The following is an 18,917-nucleotide window of genomic DNA, read 5'->3' on the forward strand; positions in this document are numbered from 1 at the left end:
GTTGAAAATCTCAAATTTAAAATTTGAAACTTTAGACATACGTGTTCGAAGTTGATCTTGTTAAAGCTTAGCTTCAGACCTATATATCTGATTTTAAAGTTCTTTGAATGATACTCGTCCATGTATGTGTGAAATGCCCTATTTAGAATGGCCATGTATTGTGATCCAATTATGATCAACTAGCTTACTCATGTATTGTAAAACCAAGGACCCCGTCCATTGTTGTGGTTTGGATCGCAAAGTGATACGTTCATTTTTTTAATCCGGTGGTCAGTATCTGTATTATTGTTATTATTTTCCTTTTATCTTATTCTTTGATTTTATTATTACATGTTTCATTTGCTTTAGTTATCATAATATTATTTGTTGTCGATATTGTTCCTTTCTCATTATTTTCAAAATTGCTTCTTCACCACTGTATTCCCTTTCCAAACCTGTTTTGATATGCTTTACTTGAGGCAAGGGTCTTTCGGAACAACCTCTCTACCTCCACAAGATAAGGTAAAGGTCTGCGTACACACCACTCTCTCCAAACCTGACTTGTGGGATTACACTGGTTATCTTGTTGTTGTTGGTCAATATTTGTATTGGGACCTGATTAAATAGATTTGGGCTGGAAAATTCCACATAGAAGGTTAAAATGACCGCTGGCAAAGAAAACTCTGTACTCAACAATGCTCAAATTCAAAACCCCTGATTAAAGATGAATCACTACTTGTTATTCTGCTACCATCCTTGTAGGTGATACATACACAATTACCACATTGGTTTACATTGTAAAATGCTAGATTGAGGTAACAATATATAATTAACATAGTAATTTTATCCGCGCTTTGCGCGGTTGCAAAAATATCCATGAATTCTTTATAAAAAATTTACAGGCTGCTTTGAGATAGGAAACGCTTATAAAACAACATACATACAGGTTAAGTGCTATTTTTCTAGAGAAAATGCTTCTAAAGATGTAATAAAGTTAATTATATATAAAATGAAGTGTATTTAACGTTTGTCTAACATAGAAAGATCCAAAAGGAGTATTAGAAAAACAAATAACCTAAATTAAACTTTAAATTACATAACCTCATCTTAAAACTACAAATAAGAAAATTAAATTAATGTTGTTATCTACGTTGTATATTGAGAAGATAAATGAAATACAAACATCTTCATTAGCAAGGAAATCATTCACAATGGCGGGTAAATGAAAAGTATTTTTTCTAGTAAACAGAGAACTATATCGAAAAGAATATAATAAGAGAAGTACGAGAAGTCCAAACTTCAATTGCAAAAAAAAATTCGTAATATTATTTTAAATGGGATAATTCTCCTTTGCTCGATAGGAATAAAATGCTTGCATCTTCTTCTCATGAGCTTCCCATGCAATCATTTCCCCCGGCCCATTTGTTCATATTTCACTATAAAAAAAAATTGAAATTCATTGTAAATTTCGTTGCTAATTCGTCATTAAATTGCTCATAGTGCTAATCCATCACTAAATAAGATTACCAACTGATTTTGCTGTTTAGCAATAAAATTCGTCCATTGCTAATTTCTATTTTTTAGTAGGGTCTGAAAATCAAAGCCACGAGGAAAAAAGTTACTACTATGTACATCTTATCTTTTAAGAAATTACCTGAGAATCTAAATAAATAAATTGCTCTTCCCAAAATATATCTTGGCACCACTAAAATAGAGAATTCCATCCTGAAATAAGAAGAAAAATAAAACTAATGATTTACTCACCCTATATTTTTCTGTAGTGCAAATCTAAAGAAGCACGGAGATAACACATGAAGTAATAAAATAGGGAAACAACAAATGATGAAGATGAAAAGGCATACACATTAATATGAACTAATTATTCAGTTTAATTAGTGGTCTTTACACGTTCTGCCTTGAATTTATAAAAGAGCACGAAATTGAAAAAATAATGAGAGTAAATTATAAAGAATGAGAAAGGTTAGGGTAATAAATATCAGATGTTTTATGACAATCTATATATAATATAAAGCTAGGAATAGACAAGGTGATGTGGCACCTCTATATGACCTCCATTGACATTTATCTTTTATCTCCATTTTTTGGATTTTCTTATTCCTAATCTACTAACTAAATTGCTTAGAAAAGCCACACAGAATAAATGATGAACTAAAGGCCACGTATTAGTCATCAAGTCAGACAAACCCATGTATCACCCCACGTAACATGAACTTAATGCTAATTAAATTATAACTATAATGCTAATTAAAGTAAAACTATCACCATTTATTATTAATCCACCCTTTCCTATCCCCTCATCAATTACAACTCTACGCATAAGCATGTTTTAATGATGAAAATTGAGAGGTTTGAGTTTTTGGATATAAATGTAATCTTTTCTACAGTCCGAAATGTGAGATCCAAAAATTTCTTATAAATTAACATTACATTTCATTTGATAATAGGTTATGTTTTCCTTCCTATTTTTAGGTTCTTTTCTCCTTTCTTATAAAAGTTTAATTATTTATTGTTTTAATTAAGGAAGGAAATGAATAGTTGTAACGGATAATGAAGGGTCACCAATCACCATCTATAGGTTTGTAAATAATATTCCATCTGTTTTTCCTTTGTAGGTTTGTGTGATGAGATTGTTTTGTATCTCTGCAGGGATCCAATATTGACGGTTAATTTCATCTAAATGTTCCTGTCTTTAGGACTCTTAAGCCCATTTGCTTGCGGCCATGAACACTTTGTTGGTATGTCTCCTCATCCACTCTTATATACTGGTTAAACTACAAGCTTAATTTTTCGTAGTGTTATCTTACAAAGAAAGCTACTGTACAACCTTGTACTTCTGGTTACTTCAGAAGCATATACAGAAGAAAGTTAATTATTGTGTGTTTAACTTATACTTGTGTAATACTTGTGTAATGTGTACCCATGAATGCAGTAAGGTGATAGGATAACTTTGTTTTCTTTCAACATTTCTTGACATTTTTATTATCTTGATCCTTTTAACAAAATACTGTCCATAAATTACTATAATGATATCATATCAAAAAATATAATTTAAATCATATTAGTTAAACCCTTTTTTTCTTGTATTAGATTTTTAAAGCTCACCAAAAATGTTGTTCAAGAAGGTTAACGGTCTCACTCAAAAAGTGTAAGGGGTATATTGTTTCCCAAACCTTGAAGGTTTATGGGATTATGTGAAATATACTCTATCAAAAAACACAAATTTGATGAGTTTCCAATTTTTTGAATTTATCCATAATTAATAGCCTCAATGAAAATATTATTTATGCATACATATTTTGTAAAAAATAATCGGTGAATTAGTGTCCCTCGCTACTTAAGAAGACAAAGTTTGTCCCTAAATTGCACTTTTCACTCATGTGCTGTTGTATGCCAGAATTTATCAATCTTTTCAACCATTGCGTCTCCAACAGTATAAAGGATCAAGTCACTGTAGTAACGTTGCGAGGCACAAATACAAGGTTGTATGAATCTTTATTCTAGATGGTTGACGTAAATACTTTTCGCAGTTCCCATAATCTTTTTACATACTCTTTGTGGATTTATATATAAGGGGATCAAGACTGTTGAAGTGTGAATATAGCAGTTGCATATTAACATCTTATCTAATTCATCTCGATGAAATAACTCTCTTGCTGTCTCGTATAAAGGTTCTTATGCAAATTTTGTCTTGAATCGAACGACTTTTGCAATGCTTTATAACCTAAGAGATAAGACATAATGGCACGAAATTGGACAACCATACTCTTAAACAATACAAGGCAATCAAAAGAGAACATATAGAGAAGAAGCTTAAAGATATGTCCGATGTACATTCTTCGTAAAATGATCGGAATGCTCTTAGTGGTGAAAAGAAGTGAGTTATATGTCGAAGTTAAATAATGCTTCATGAAATTATAGGTTCATAATATAAATCTAGAGTTCCCCAAGTGACTTTCTTCTTTAATTTTTAGGGCATTGAATCTTAAATTTCTGTTAATGATTTATTTCAAATTCAATGGTTAAATTCTTTGTATGTTCAATTTTTCGCTTCCCCTACAATTTACTTATTTCTTAAATATTTTTCATCCATCCTTTAGCCTTAGATTTTTATATATCAAGTTTTGCAAAGTTCCGAGCTTGTATTTTTATTTCTTTGAGAAATGAATGAAAGATGTTTTTAGTTTTTCAAAAGCATACTTTAGTTAATTTTCCTAATCAAGTATTCGAAAAATATTATTTTCTAAATTTCAATTAGTTCCGTGACCGCGCGAAGAGCGGGTAAATTCACTAGTAAAATGAATCTAAACGTCTTTCTTTTAAGTGTTATAGAAAGTGTAAATGTATCACATTTAATTTAATATAATTATTAAGATATTAGTAAGAGAGTTAAAGGAGTACATTGTTTTTTATTGTGGCACATAAATGGAAAAAATGAGAAAAATGTAAAAAAAAAAGAGAAAAAAGATAAATAGACTTCTTGCCATTTGAGAGATGACACATTACGTTTTTTAACGGGTGAAGACATTACGAGTTTCAAATTGAGTGGCCAGAATAAATAGTCTTAAAATATGTGGTATGGGGATAAAAGTAGAGTTAAACGCCAAAAGAGTAAGTGATACGTGTCACCAAATAATTGTAATGAGGCAATGAAGGTGATTGTCGGCTGGAAAATGGGAACCATGTGTTTAGGCTTTACGTAATGCTGTTTACTTATAATACTAAGTTAAAATAGTATATTAATAAGTGGTTAGAGATGATCCGCGTACACCTAGGCCAATTTTTAACAAAGATTAATCTTTTAATACTAATTTATTACATTTGCTCCACTCTCTACTCTGCACTAGCTTTCCTTATTTGATCCTCAAATCAGACCTACTTCATTTAACTATTTTTCCCCCTATATTTTTATTAAAGAAGTACATATATTTGTCAATGTACTTAAATAAACTATATATGTGTTGTCTCAATGATCTTGCTTCTGACACAAGAGCCATCAGGTTATCAACAGCTTTTAGTGTATTTGCTTGGGCATTAGATACCTAAAGACTAAAGAAAAAGAAAGAACAGGAAGGACTTATTGTAAATGGTACGACAAATGGACTCCCAATACGAATAATTAATTTCAAGAATCTGATTCAAGATTTAATTGAACAAAGGTTCTGACTAGCAAATCGACCAATGGGAATATGAGACATAATCGTTTTGGGGGAGCAGTAGAGATCAACATGATGTGTGTTGACTTAAGAATTCAACTACTAATAAAAAACTTTTCCTTATTAGCGCATTTGACTTACCTTCGCTGTTATTTTAAATTGGGACGATGAAATGGATTAAGGCCCAATAGTCTTTTTAAAGGGATATTGATTACAACTCAATATTTTTGAGTGATCTAGTTTACAAAATAACCAGCAAATGTAAAAGTTTTATATATTTATACTTAAATATACTATACTATATGTATAGTACATGTATACTATATGTATAATATACATATCATTGTATAGATTTTGTATATTTGGGTTACTGCCGGTAATTAAGTTTGGCCGAAGGGACTTAAACGAAAGGATCCCCATTTTAAATTGGACATCTTTAGGCTACTTTTAGGCCCAAAGTTACATTAGGCTGTACACAACCTCCCGAGGCCCAACTCTTGGAAGGCCTGGTCGTGGATTTTTCAAGCTCGTAAATCACACATTTAAATTTTACCCAAAAAATATTATAAGTCATTATTTTTGTTACTAAAAGTATTTGGAGAATGTTAAAAGTACTGTAATCAAGAATATTACTACCTCAATTCCATTTTATGTGGCAAAGCCTCATACATCAGAGAACGATTCTCAAACTATATAATTTTCGGTTTGAATTTTGTGGCAGAAGTAGGTGTGTTGAAAAGGTTTCAATTGAATCTCTTCTTTCGAAAATTATCCGGATTTGAGTAAAAACAAACTTTTTTGTATATTTATAAGTTGTTGAATTTTTTTAATAGTTAAGAGTGTTGACTTACTGAGCAGGTTTGCATTGTTTTTGAATTCCCTTATTACGATTTCTAATTTCGCCATTATTAACACATATTCTTCCGATTTTTTTGAAATAAAATTTGCATACTTACCTAGAAAATACCTTAAGTCACATCAGTCATCACTTAACAATTCTCAATTTTCGATGTGGTTGTTATTCATTTGTAAAACATCGGCTTTATTACTTTGCTTTCGTTAATTTTGTATGCTGGGATTGATACTTCATTAGTTTAATGTTGTTCACTTGTAGCATACTACCCATTTTTTTTAATTTTTTTTTTTTGAAAAAGTTTATCCATATGATATTTGCGTAGGCGGATAGAGTATATAATCAATCGATTCAATAGACACGAAACATAAATATATACTTGTGAAATCGCTTAAAATTAACAAATACTAAAATTTTGAACTCATCAAATTTAAATTCTAAATCCGTTTATGTGTGTGAGAAACTCAACTAGACCAATTTGAATTCAAGCCAGGTGGTCCGCTAGAGATAAAGGTTCTTGACTCTCAAAATTCGAACACACAATCTCTGATAAAGATATTCTAATGAAAGGTGCAATTATACCCTTCAACTTTGCGATTTAGAGCATATATATCACTCGTTAAAAAAGTGGTGCATTTATACCCCTACCGTTACAAAATGGTGCAAATATACTCTTGTCGTTACAAAATGATGCAAATATACCCCTACCATTAGGGGTGTACAAAGTAAACCGACAAACCGCACCAAATCGATAAACCGAGTCAAACCGAGAAAAAAACCTGACTAATGGTTTGGTTTGACTTGGTTTGGTGTTGAAAAAAAACCCGACCATAATTGGTTTGGTTTGGTTTGGTTTTAACTAAAAAAAGTCAAACCGAACCAAACCAACCTGACATTACATGTATTCAATTTTTATAATATTTTATACATAAAAATATTTATTTGTAATGTAATATATAAATATTTCTTAAAACTTTTTCGTAGTTTTTCATCTATTATCATATTATTCATGCTTGAACTTAGAATTTGGATATCAATAAGTTTTATATCCTATGGATGTTGGTAACTCAAATAAAGTCCAAACCAAACCAACTCAACACTAGTGCTAACAAAAGAAATTCAATTCACCACTAGGAATGACAATAATGTTGGATATCTATTCTTTAGTTTTGCATAATTGATTAAGAGAGTGAAAATACATATCTTAAGTTTTTTTCTTTGTCATGTAATTCATACTTATTAGCCGTACTTATTTTAGCATGACTTAGTATTTTTAGATTACGGTCATTTTCTTTATGGCTTGTTAATTAGCAACATTTATTTTAACCGATTTTATTAGCTTTTGTTGAATATTTTAATACAATGTCATCACTCTTCTCACATTTTGTGTGTTTTTTCTTAAGAAACACCTTAATTATATAGTTGTATCTTACTAGGACTAAAGAAATATTTGAAGTAAAAGTTAAGTTTTATATCAAGACTATTCCGGGAAAAAACCCGAAAAACCCGAGGTTGGAAAAACCCGAATTTTATTGGTTTGGTTTGGTGTATAAATTTAAAAACCCGACGCAATTGGTTTGGTTTGGTGTTTAAAAAATCCGAACCAACCCGGTCCATGTACACCCCTACCTGCCATTACACAATGGTGCAAATATACTCTTTTCGCTGATGGATTTTTTTTTTTTTAAAATCATTTAGCTTATTTTTAATTAAAAAAAATGTAGCGTGGCTTTAAAAAAAGTCTACCCATTTTTTCGAGTTACATATTTTTCTAAAGCCACATGTTAATTTTTTTTTTTAACTGGTGTGTTAGGTTTGGTTCATTTTTAAAAAAATTCTAACCGAACCAGGCCCGACCCACTAGAAAAAAAAATTACCATGTGACTTTAGAAAAATATGTGTACTGAAAAAATGGGTAGACTTTTTTTTTAATTAAAAAATAAGCTAAATGATTTTTTTAAAAAAAAATTCCGTCAGCAAAAAGGGTATATTTGCACCATTTTGTAATGACAAGGGTATATATACACCACATCCCTAAGTTAGCTTAATTCAGTATAAAATTCACCAAATATCCACTTTCAGCCTGTATAATTTTATCATGAAATTCAAAATTCTACAAGTGAAGTTTTAGTATATCGCCTTAAAAAAATTCATCTGTGAAATTTTAAACTCTATGATAGTAATTATTTTTTAATTAGAAAAGGGCCAAATATACCTCTGTATTATTGAAAAAGGGCTAGATATACCCCTCGTTATACTTTGGGTCTAAATATACCCCTGCCGTTATACTTTGGGTCTAAATATACCCCTGCCGTTATACTATTGGTTCAAACATACCCTCCTTCGTTAAAGTTTTTCACCTTGGACATTCTATCCTATGTGGCAATGATACTGATGAGGTGGATGCCACACGTCATTGCCACCTCATAACCCCTAACCCATTTTAGTCCTCCCTTCTTCCACTACTAAAAATTTCATCCCCTCCACCACCATTACCGCCATATTATCCTTCAATCCCACCTCCAATCCCAACAAGTTAAAGTGTTACGTATAACTCTGAACAAAAGGGAGTAATCTGTTTAGCTTTTCTTGTCTCAAGCACCTATATAATGTGAAACTTTATTTGAAGTAATCACACAAAATTTAGAAGATACTGCCACCATTTTTTCACCAAGAAGGCGAGACAAAGAGGGAAGCACAACGTTAGAGTACTCGCCAAGAGATTCCAAGCCATCCTCAGAACCAGTATAATCACGAACAATAACAACCACTAATTTTTTCACCTAATGTAATTGTTGAAACTTACATATGCCAAAAACTCAATAAGACAACCCAACTCAAAACAATTAGCTGTAAAAAAGGTTTACCAATTACCACCAGTTCAGTTCCACAATTAGTTGGTAATGGTGGCAATGATGGTGGAGGGAGAGAAAATTTTAGTGGTGGAAGAGGGGAGGAGTAAAATGGGTTAGGGGTATGAGGTGGCAATAACACGTGACATCCACCTCATAAATATCAGTGTCACATAGGATACAATGTCCACTTTGGACAACTTTAACGGAGGAAGGGTATATTTGAACCAATAGTATAATTGCAGAGGTATATTTAAACCTAAAGTATAATGAGGGATATATTTGAGCCTTTTCCAATAGTATAGGGGTATATTTGGCCCTTTTCCGGTTTTCAATTACAAAACTGAAAAGTCACATGTCCGCTATCATTCTTCCCTAGCTAAACCAAAGGGATCTAAACTCAATATTAGGCTTCATAAATACTCTGCTTTTGTAACAGTTTCAAACAGAGACAAAGATATATTCAGAGATTTTGGGCTGGCAATCTGGTTGCAAATATAGCCCCTCTTTAATATATTGAAAAGTTTAGTTATGTTCCATAAATAGGTAATAATGGAGCCTATGCCAAGTAAATTTTCACAAACAACTACCTTTTAACTTCTTTTAACAACCTATAACTACATGTTCTATATTTACAATTCGTAGCTAGTAGACGGGTGTACTAAAATATAGTATAAATATAACGGAAATACACACGCTGGGCTAACTGAAAGTGCTATATTTATGGAAACAAAATCTGCTCCAATTTAAATTATAATAAGTTTTATTTTTCCCTGATTCACGCAAATATCCTCCCATTCCATATCTGATCCCATATCGCATTCAAACAGCTAACAAATTCAAAAAAATTTGAATTCAAAAAAGTACATTCATATTTTTAACTAAAAATAAAAAGGTTCAAAAACTAGTTCATCAAAAATCTTTGAAAAATAACAATATCAAACCAGTGAACAGAGCTCGATTACAACGACGAATATATATTTGATTTCATCTGGTGAAATATTGAATTCAAGTTGAGTTCATAATTGAGGTAACAATGTTTTCACTGCAACCTTTTTATTTTTTCGTCTTTTATGAAATTTTGAATATACGAAAACTCAGATTCATAGATTCAAAATATTATTGTTTCAGCTAAATTGAATATAACACATTACTTTATTCGAAAACAACAGGATAATGACAAACGTAACTGCGTTGATCCGTCATTCTGGTTTTTGGAACGATCAGAATTGTTTTGTGAATTACAAAATCGATGTTGTTGTACTCACTGATAATTGTAATTACGATGAGTTAGTTTCTACGATTACAAATCAATTAGGCGTGGATACTGTCAGAAAAACTATTTCAATAAAATATACCGTTGAAGGCGATTTTCAACCAATTGAAATACACAATGATATGGGAGTTCGTGTATACGTTGAGCTTAAGAAAGAAAACAGAGTTTTGGGGATGTATCCAATGTGCGTTAGTATTCATGATTTTGATGTTGAGGATGCTGCAACTGGTAATCGTATTATTAGAGATGATGTGTTGCAAATTGGATATAGCGAGAATCGGGATGGTATTGAAGTTTGTGATTCCACAGGAAAGGTTGTTGTTTTGTTTGAGAATGATAACAATTTGGTAATTTCGAAACCAGAAGCGAAAGGAGTTTTTATCGATCAAATCTACCAGGATAAGGAAACTTTGAAAATTGTGATGACGAAATATGCAATTCGTGAAAGATTCAATTTCAAAACAGAGAGATCGAATGCTATAAGGTATGACTTTCTAAATGTATTCTGGTAACTGAAAGTGCAGATGTATTTTTGTTATATTTGTACTATATTGAGATGATTTGTTAACTTCTTTATCATACTGTTTATTAAAAAATGTTTGATGCAATATATTTCTGATATATGTTTTGTATATTTCTACTGTATTTAATTGATTTAGTATGTACTATTTGCATTGTATTATGTAGCTATACTCTGGCATGTTAGTCGCCGGAATGTAAATGGAAGTTCAGAGCATCGAGAATTGGGGATTCTGAAATGTTCAGGGTTAGATTTTTCGATGACGAACATACATGTCTGTTGAAGGACAAGGTGTATTCACAAAGACAAGCAACAAGTTGGTTTATTGGAGAAGCGGCTGTCAAGGCAAAAATAACTAACCATAAAAGGAAGGTCACACCTGGGGATATAATAGACGATGTCAAAAATGAATTCGGCGTAAATGTTTCTTATATGATGGCATGGAGAGCTAGAGAGAAGGCTATAAAAGATTTCAGAGGTGACCCAGCTGATTCATACAAAAAGTTGTCGGCATATATATACATCCTTGATAAAACGTATCCTGGATCGCTTGTTAAAATGCACAAATCACCAGAAAATGAGTTTATGTATTTGTTTGTAGCACTCAAAGCATTCATAAAGGGATTCGAGTATTGTAGACCAATAGTTGTAGTGGATGGTGCACACCCTAAATCAACGTATAATGGTACATTTGTGTCGGCAAGTACTTTGGATGGAGCAGGTATGTGTAATTCTATTCTATGAATGTTTTTTTTTTATAAATACAACAATATGTTATTGATTTTCAAATAAAGCTGCTAAAAGCATACTCTGGATATATTGCTGGTGTTAATTTGTGAATAACATATGCTGAAATACACTGTAAATATGTGGTGAATATATTGTAAATATATACTGTTGTTTTATAAATAATGTTGCTAAAAACACAGTGTGAGATCAAATTCAGTTAAAATATGTGTTGAATATATTATAAATATATACTGATTTGTGTAGGTAATATCCTACCACTAGCGTATGATGTGATAGATTCTGAGAATAATAAGTCCTGGACGTGGTTCTTTGAACTGTTTAAGCAAGCTTATGGTGTTAGGCAAAATATGTGTGTCGTGTCCGACAGACATGAAAGCATAATACACGCAGTTTCTAAGGTGTATCCTACTGTTCCTCATTTGGCTTGTAAATGGCATTTGTGGAAAAATGTGACAAAGCAATACACAACAAACAGTGAGGTGTTGAGTCCTATATTTTATTCACTAGCGAAGGCATACAGCCAGGATGAGTTCGATAAATTGATGGAGAAGATTGGGAATGTTGATATTCGGGTAAAACGATACCTAGAAGATGCTGGGAGGGATAAATGGTCTAGGCTTTATTCACCTGTTAACAGAGGATGGACAATGACTTCGAATATAGCCGAATGTATTAATGGAAAACTGGTTGCTGCAAAAGAGTTACATATTTTTGATTTCCTTGAAGAAGTGAGGAAGATGTTTGGTAGATGGAATTGCACAAATAGAAAAAATGGTACCTACACATTCACAACACTGATGAGGCGGTATCAAGAGATGTTGTCGATCAACGAGTACAAATCAATACGAATGAGGGTATCTTTGTTTGCAACACAAAATTTTAATCTATATTTTACTATATCTAATCTATATTTATCTATATTCCCAATATGGTAAAACAGCTCAGGTTAATGCTTGTTTATTGGTTAAATAGTTCTCAGGTTGAAGCGTCAACTGAATATATTTACACAGTGAATGATGGACCGAGGCGTTTCATAATCGATTTGAAGAAGAAAACTTGCACCTGCAGGATGTTCCAACTGGACGAGATACCGTGTTCTCATGCATGGGCAGTATTGAAGAATAAAAATTTGACTGCTGATGCATATTGTTCGTAATTATTCAAGCCAGAAACAGTTGTGGACACATATGATGTGCCGGTTGATCCTCTTCCCGATGAGACCGAGTGAAATGTTCCTAAAAGTATATCAGATGAAGTTGTTATGCCACTGATCTATAAGAGACCCCCTGGGAGGCCAAAAAAGAAGAGGGACAAGCCATTATAGGAGTTGATGATTGGTAAACGCAGGAATGCTTGCGGTAAATATGGACGTCTTGGTCATAACAGGCGTTCGTGTGATAATCCGCCGCTCAATAAGAAGAATAAATAAGTCCATTTTGATTTTATTTGTTAAGACAATTCTACTTTAAATTTCTGTTAAAAATAAAAAATGAATTCATCTTGAATTCATATTATTCTAGTATGATTGTATTTCACATGGTTGAACATCCGATGTTTTTCGATGTTATGCTATATTGGTGGTTTAATGGGATTTGGAAAGTCTACTCTATGTAAACTGATTTGACCTTTTGTTTGGATTTATGCTTTAATAGTTGTATTTCGTATATATTTTGGCTATATTTTAGTTGCATTTTGTCTGATCTGGTAGATAATACTTATTCTGGTTTACTGTTAACTATATTTCATATATATTTTACATATATTTGAAGTGTATTTAGATGAAATTTTAACTTTTTTAACACACTGTACATTAAAAATGGACTTATGGAATATATCTAAGTTATATTTTCTGTATATTTCGACTGTATTTAAATGGTAGATATACTACTTTGTTAAATGAATACATTTCACAGAAAATGAAAATGGAATTTATGCATTGAAAAAATAACATGCTTGAAAGAAACAACAATATAAAAACCATAAGGTGGTGTTCAACATTAATCATCCTAAAAAACATTATTGCACATGAAACGATATGTCCAAAATGAAAAAATAGCAACAAAAGTCGCAACCAACTATGCTATTGTTCAACATGAAAATCTAAAACACAAAAGACTTGCTGGCCTAATCAAGATCCTCTTTATCAACTGCATCGTAATCAACTGCCGGTCTAATTGGTCTTGGAGGCTGCTCGTTATCACTTGATGCATTGTTGTTTGACTTATCCCATGCATAGTCGCATAAAAGGGCACCGTATCTCATACGGAGTAACTTTGCATCGAATTCGGTTGGGATGACTTCACTTGAGCTCAAGTATTCAGCAAAGACTGCCACATACACACCACAATCCCTGAAAAAAAATGATCAAAAAATTTACTGATCAAACCCAAGAAAAAATAGATGTATTTATTGTGTTTTTTATTGGAAGATATTCTTACATGCTAGCGGGAGCTTGTTGCGGGAGATGGTTCACATTCACAATATCAAAGTTGTTGGTCTGTTCTCTGTTTCTGTAAGAAGGATGTGTGGCAAAATCTATATCCGCCTTCTTCTCATAGAAATCAGTCATTTGTAGACAGCATCATGCCCTGCAGCTATATGAGTTGTATACGTAGATGCACTTGTTTGTAAAAAGAAAAAATACGAAAAAAACAAACATATAAATTTTGTAGAAAAAAGAATGATTTTTTCAAAGGATGAGAGCACACCTGTCAGTGAATGATATCACAACCAAAATTCAGCGATTTTCCTCTTTTACGTTGACATGAATTAGTATGTTGTCAACAGTATACCATGGTACATTAGCCAACAGCCTGTGCCCGTTAATGTACTCACACAGTTCATTTTCCTTACTGGCGACACGTGTGGATGAATCAGGGTTTTCCCAAGATGTATAAATTTCAGCAACTAAAGTGTGAAAAATACAGCTAAAAGTGGTGAATCTATAATTGTTGTTATTGTGATACTTCCCCTTCTTGCGTAGGTAGTAGAAAATAACATCAATATGCTGTAAAAACATCAATTCAGTGACTATAATTAATACTATGTTCAATAAAACTATTGCTTATATATATATATATATATATATATATATATTAAATATAGTGAAATATACTCTTAAATATAGCAAAAATACAATTCTGTATACTTAATCAGTATTATGCTCAACTAATTAATTAATGTCTCTATATTAAATATAGTGTCAATATAATGATGAAAATATTTTTAAATTACAATACAATCTTAATGTAAGTACAAAATTGTGATCTATATATATATATGTCAAATATAGTAAAAAATATACTCTAGATACATCACACTGTAATTCTATTATAAAACATAAAAGCTTAGATAACAAGTAGAAAGACATCAAACCTCATCGGTCCAAATTTGCCCATCCATAGATAAAAAGTAGAACCAGTTTTCGTCGGATATGGCTGTAACGCCTAAATGTAACCGAAGTTCGGCATCCGCAGGATCCAGTCCTTCCTTGTTCTTTCTGTAATGATTTTCCTTTGGTTTCCCTGTATATCAACAATGGAAAGAACATACGTTAAGTTTATTAAGAATTGATTTCTGGAAAACTAAAAAAATAAGTTGTGAAAATAATTACTTTTTGTCGTGCGATTTCAACAGATCCTTCTCAAGCCACTTTTGATATTCTTTAAGAAACGAAGTATCTAACGGGGCATTGATAGGGTGTTCAACAAATGTGTGTTTTTTCTGATAAATGCAGGGACTGATATTTTTGGCAGAAGAACCCGTTGAGTTGAAATTGGGATAGTAAGGGGACAGGTTGTATTTGCTTGGTTTCCTTTCTCGGGCAGCCCCTGGATGGACAATGATTTGTTTTTCAGGGTTTGAAAGTTGTGCAGTCTCACCACTTGAGCTTTGACCCGCATTTGGTTGTACAGGAACTTGTTGTCCAGTTTCATCACTTGAACTGTGGCTAACGATCGGTTGTACTCCAACTTGCTGTTCAGTTGTTGGTTGTACTCTAAGTTGGATTGGTATCTGAGAATCAGTAATCATCCACTGAGAGATCGTTATCGGGTTATCGTCCGGATTCTGAGGGGTCCTTAAACTTGACAAATCGGCTTGATCATCGCGTGGTATTGGAGGAGGACCGAGAGGAATAACAGATGCTAAAGGACAGTTGACTAGCAAGTCCGCTATCATTTCCTCTGATGCGGTAAATTCAGCATTAACATTCTCCATATCATCGGTTTGCTGAGATTCCTGAAATAAAAAACAAACAAAAAACGACTGGTGTTTTTCAATTATTTCTTATTAAAACGATATGTGATTGGCACTTAAAAGCCACATTTCAGTACTTACATCAAATTTTAAATGGATTGGTGTTATGGGCACTCCATCTGTTAATCACTTTTAACTCCGGTTTCTTTATCCACATCAACAACAGATACCGGATCATTAATTGGCAACCCAATTGCCTCAACCTAAAACAATAAAAACATGGTTCAAATAAATTTAAAGGCATCAGTAAAACAAATACACATATACACATATACACATATATAACACTGCTATAAAAGTTAAAAGTTTCATATAAATATAGATAAAATATATGAAAAATATATTTGAAATATAGTCAACAAAAACCAGAATAACTAACCTTCAACATAATAATCAAAATACAATTAAAATATATATGAAAAACGACTATTAAAATATCAATCCAAAACAAATATAGCACTACTATTATATATAAACACAATCATAACAAAAATAGCACAAATAGATACAGCAAATGGGACACTACTAACAAATGACTATGTGAAAAATATATATGTAAATACACAATACGTAATACTAAACACAAATAAAAGTTCAATATTTTTACTTTGAAAAATATACTGCAAATATAGTAAAGTGAAAGAAAAAATGAGTACCACTGGATGACTCCTCTGCGCAGAAGTTGCACCACCACCTTGATTCTCTTTGGTTGAAAACTTTATTGCACTGCTACTTTGATTGCTGATGTGGCGTGATTTTACGCCACAATCGATGCTTTTTGGCTATAAGTTTTACTTGTTTTTAAGCAAGCCTATGTGATTTTACATGGTTTTTTAGTGTTTTTCAGGTAACGGAACAGATTCGGCATAATAACAGTTGAAGTGCAGAACCAGGTCGCAAATGCAGTTTACGGTCTGTATTCTACAATACGGGCCGCATTCCATGGTCGTATTAAAGGATAACAGAACCAGAAAGGCATGTTAAGAAGATGGTGATTTACGAGCTCAGTTTACGGACCGTATTTCAGTTTACGGTCCGTATTCCATCACGTATTTAACCAGTTGAGCATCTGGCAGAAAGTTGAATTGTTGGATGTTGAAATACGACCAGGCAGTTTACGGACCGTAAACCACTTTACGGTCCGTATTTCAGAAGGTTGAAGTTGCACACAACTGAGAAGATGACTTGGGCGTAAACCACTTTACGGTCCGTAAAGTGATTTACGGACCGTATTTTGTAATGACGGGACCAAAGTGCAAATCTGTAACTTTTATATTTCCAAAACTTATAAATAGTCATTATAGGGTTTTAATAGTTATCAGTTATTATATTTTTCTCTCTTGACTTAGAACATTAAATTCTCTCTAGTTTTTGAAGATTCAAACATCAATTCAAGTATTATCAATTCCTCTTTCCTTCCAAAGTAAGAATTTATGAATTCTTCAATTTCTTATTTCTTGTTCTTTGTCATGAGTAGCTAAATTCCCTTACTAGGGTTGTGAACCCAATGATGGGTGTTTTGTGATTGGGTTTGTGAATGATATACACATAATGGATTATTAGGGTTTTAGTATTCTTCATTCATAATTAATGGTTGGAAACATTGATTAAAGCCATAAACCTTGATTTATTTGGGGAAATAATTAGGGTTGGTAAGAATAATTAACAAGAACTCAAAGCTTTAAACTTTGTTTAATAAATTCACTTAGGAATAAGAAGAATTTACTTGGCATGATTAATCGTTCTTCATGGTTACTTTCTTATATTTGGAAAAATCATAGAAAGACATAATCTTTATTTATTGGAAAATAGTAGAGATTCACATAGAGATTAAGTGCACTCACATAATGATCCATTATAAGTATATCAAGATCAATACCCATGATCATGCACCCTATCTAGCGGGGACACAACCTTAGTTTCTTTTGCCATAAATTTCCACCAAAGCAATAGTTTAGCAATTAGTTATAGAAAAACCTACTTTTACCAAAATTATCGGATTAAGACATTAGACCTAGAACTTAGCATCTACGACTTTAGTAACCTTTTCACACCATATTCCCTGTGGGATTCGACTCCAACCTTGTTGGGTTACTATATTTGACAACGTCCGCGTTATACCATTAATAGGTGTAATTTGAGCGTATCAAATTTTGGCGCCGTTGCCGGGCAATACGGTTTTGAAATTACTAAATAGTGTTTGCTTTGATTGAAGTCTTTTGCTTATTCCATCACACCTTGTTTGCTACTCTGTGTAAACCAGGTGAACATGAATCAAAATCAGCAAAATCACCGTGCTGGTAATCAGGGGAATCGGTTGAACAATCTGGCGAATGAATCTGATGATGAAAATATTTTCGCGGATCTTGTTCCAGAGGAGTACTATGCATCTGCTATTGTTCAGCCTCGAGTTGGAGCTGCTACTGTGAAAATTGACTCATCTCTATACCAGCTGTTGAAACTTGAGGGATACTTTCGGAACTCTACCGAGAATGACCCTCAACGTCATTTGCAGAATTTTGGGGATGTGTGTGCTAATCACATCTAGAACAATGTTCCACAAGATGCTATTCGATTGAGGTTATTCAAATATTCCTTAGCTAGAGAGGCAAGAACATGGTTCGAGAAGCTGCCCCGAAATTCGATTACTTCATGGGCAGAGATGGTAGCTGCTTTTCTTACAAAGTGGTACCCTCCTAGCAAGAAGGCTGAGATTCGCGAAAAGATATATGAATTCAAGCAGCGACCGGGGGAACAACTATATGAAGCCTGGGAGAGGTTCAAAGAGTATTTGCAGAAGAGCCCGAATCATGGTTTTCCGAAAAATATACTGATGGAGAAGTTCTACCGAGGGTTAGATCCAGTGACACAGTCAGTAGCTAACAATGCAGCTGATGGGTGTTTTATGAACAAGACCTTTCGACGAGTGAGCACCATACTTAACAAGCTGACAACTCATAATCAGGCTTGACACTCAAACAATGCTGATATAGTACCATATGGTAGTGCTATGATCCAGAATATATTGAAGGAGAATCAAGACACCCAACAAACATTGGCAGAACTTACAACAAATATTTCCTTGCTGACGAAGAAGTTCGATGAATCTCAAATCAAGAAGGTAAATGTTTGTGAGGATGATACAGTTTTTCCAAAAGGGATGTACCATGCTCAAGATGGTCCGTTCCTTGATGGGCCACCTATGCAGGTTGAAGATGCCAATTATGTTAATAACTCTCACGGGGGTTATCAAAGA

General features: G+C 32.8%; 1 long non-coding RNA gene and 1 other non-coding gene across 2 annotated transcripts; one reads left to right on the forward strand and one right to left on the reverse strand.

Annotated features, from left to right (window-relative positions):
• Window positions 1-2,154: 2,154 nt before the first annotated feature.
• LOC132638771 (uncharacterized) lies at window positions 2,155-4,000 on the forward strand. The gene is made up of 3 exons (XR_009581882.1): window positions 2,155-2,575; window positions 2,647-2,735; window positions 3,395-4,000. It is a non-coding gene; the product is annotated as an uncharacterized LOC132638771 (long non-coding RNA).
• A 14,372-nt stretch (window positions 4,001-18,372) lies between these two features.
• Window positions 18,373-18,478, reverse strand: LOC132638953 (small nucleolar RNA R71). Its single transcript, XR_009582008.1, has one exon. It is a non-coding gene; the product is annotated as a small nucleolar RNA R71 (small nucleolar RNA).
• Between the last annotated feature and the right edge of the window lie 439 nt (window positions 18,479-18,917).

Source organism: Lycium barbarum, chromosome 4 (genome assembly GCF_019175385.1).
Source record: "Lycium barbarum isolate Lr01 chromosome 4, ASM1917538v2, whole genome shotgun sequence".
Classification (NCBI taxonomy): Eukaryota; Viridiplantae; Streptophyta; class Magnoliopsida; order Solanales; family Solanaceae; genus Lycium; species Lycium barbarum.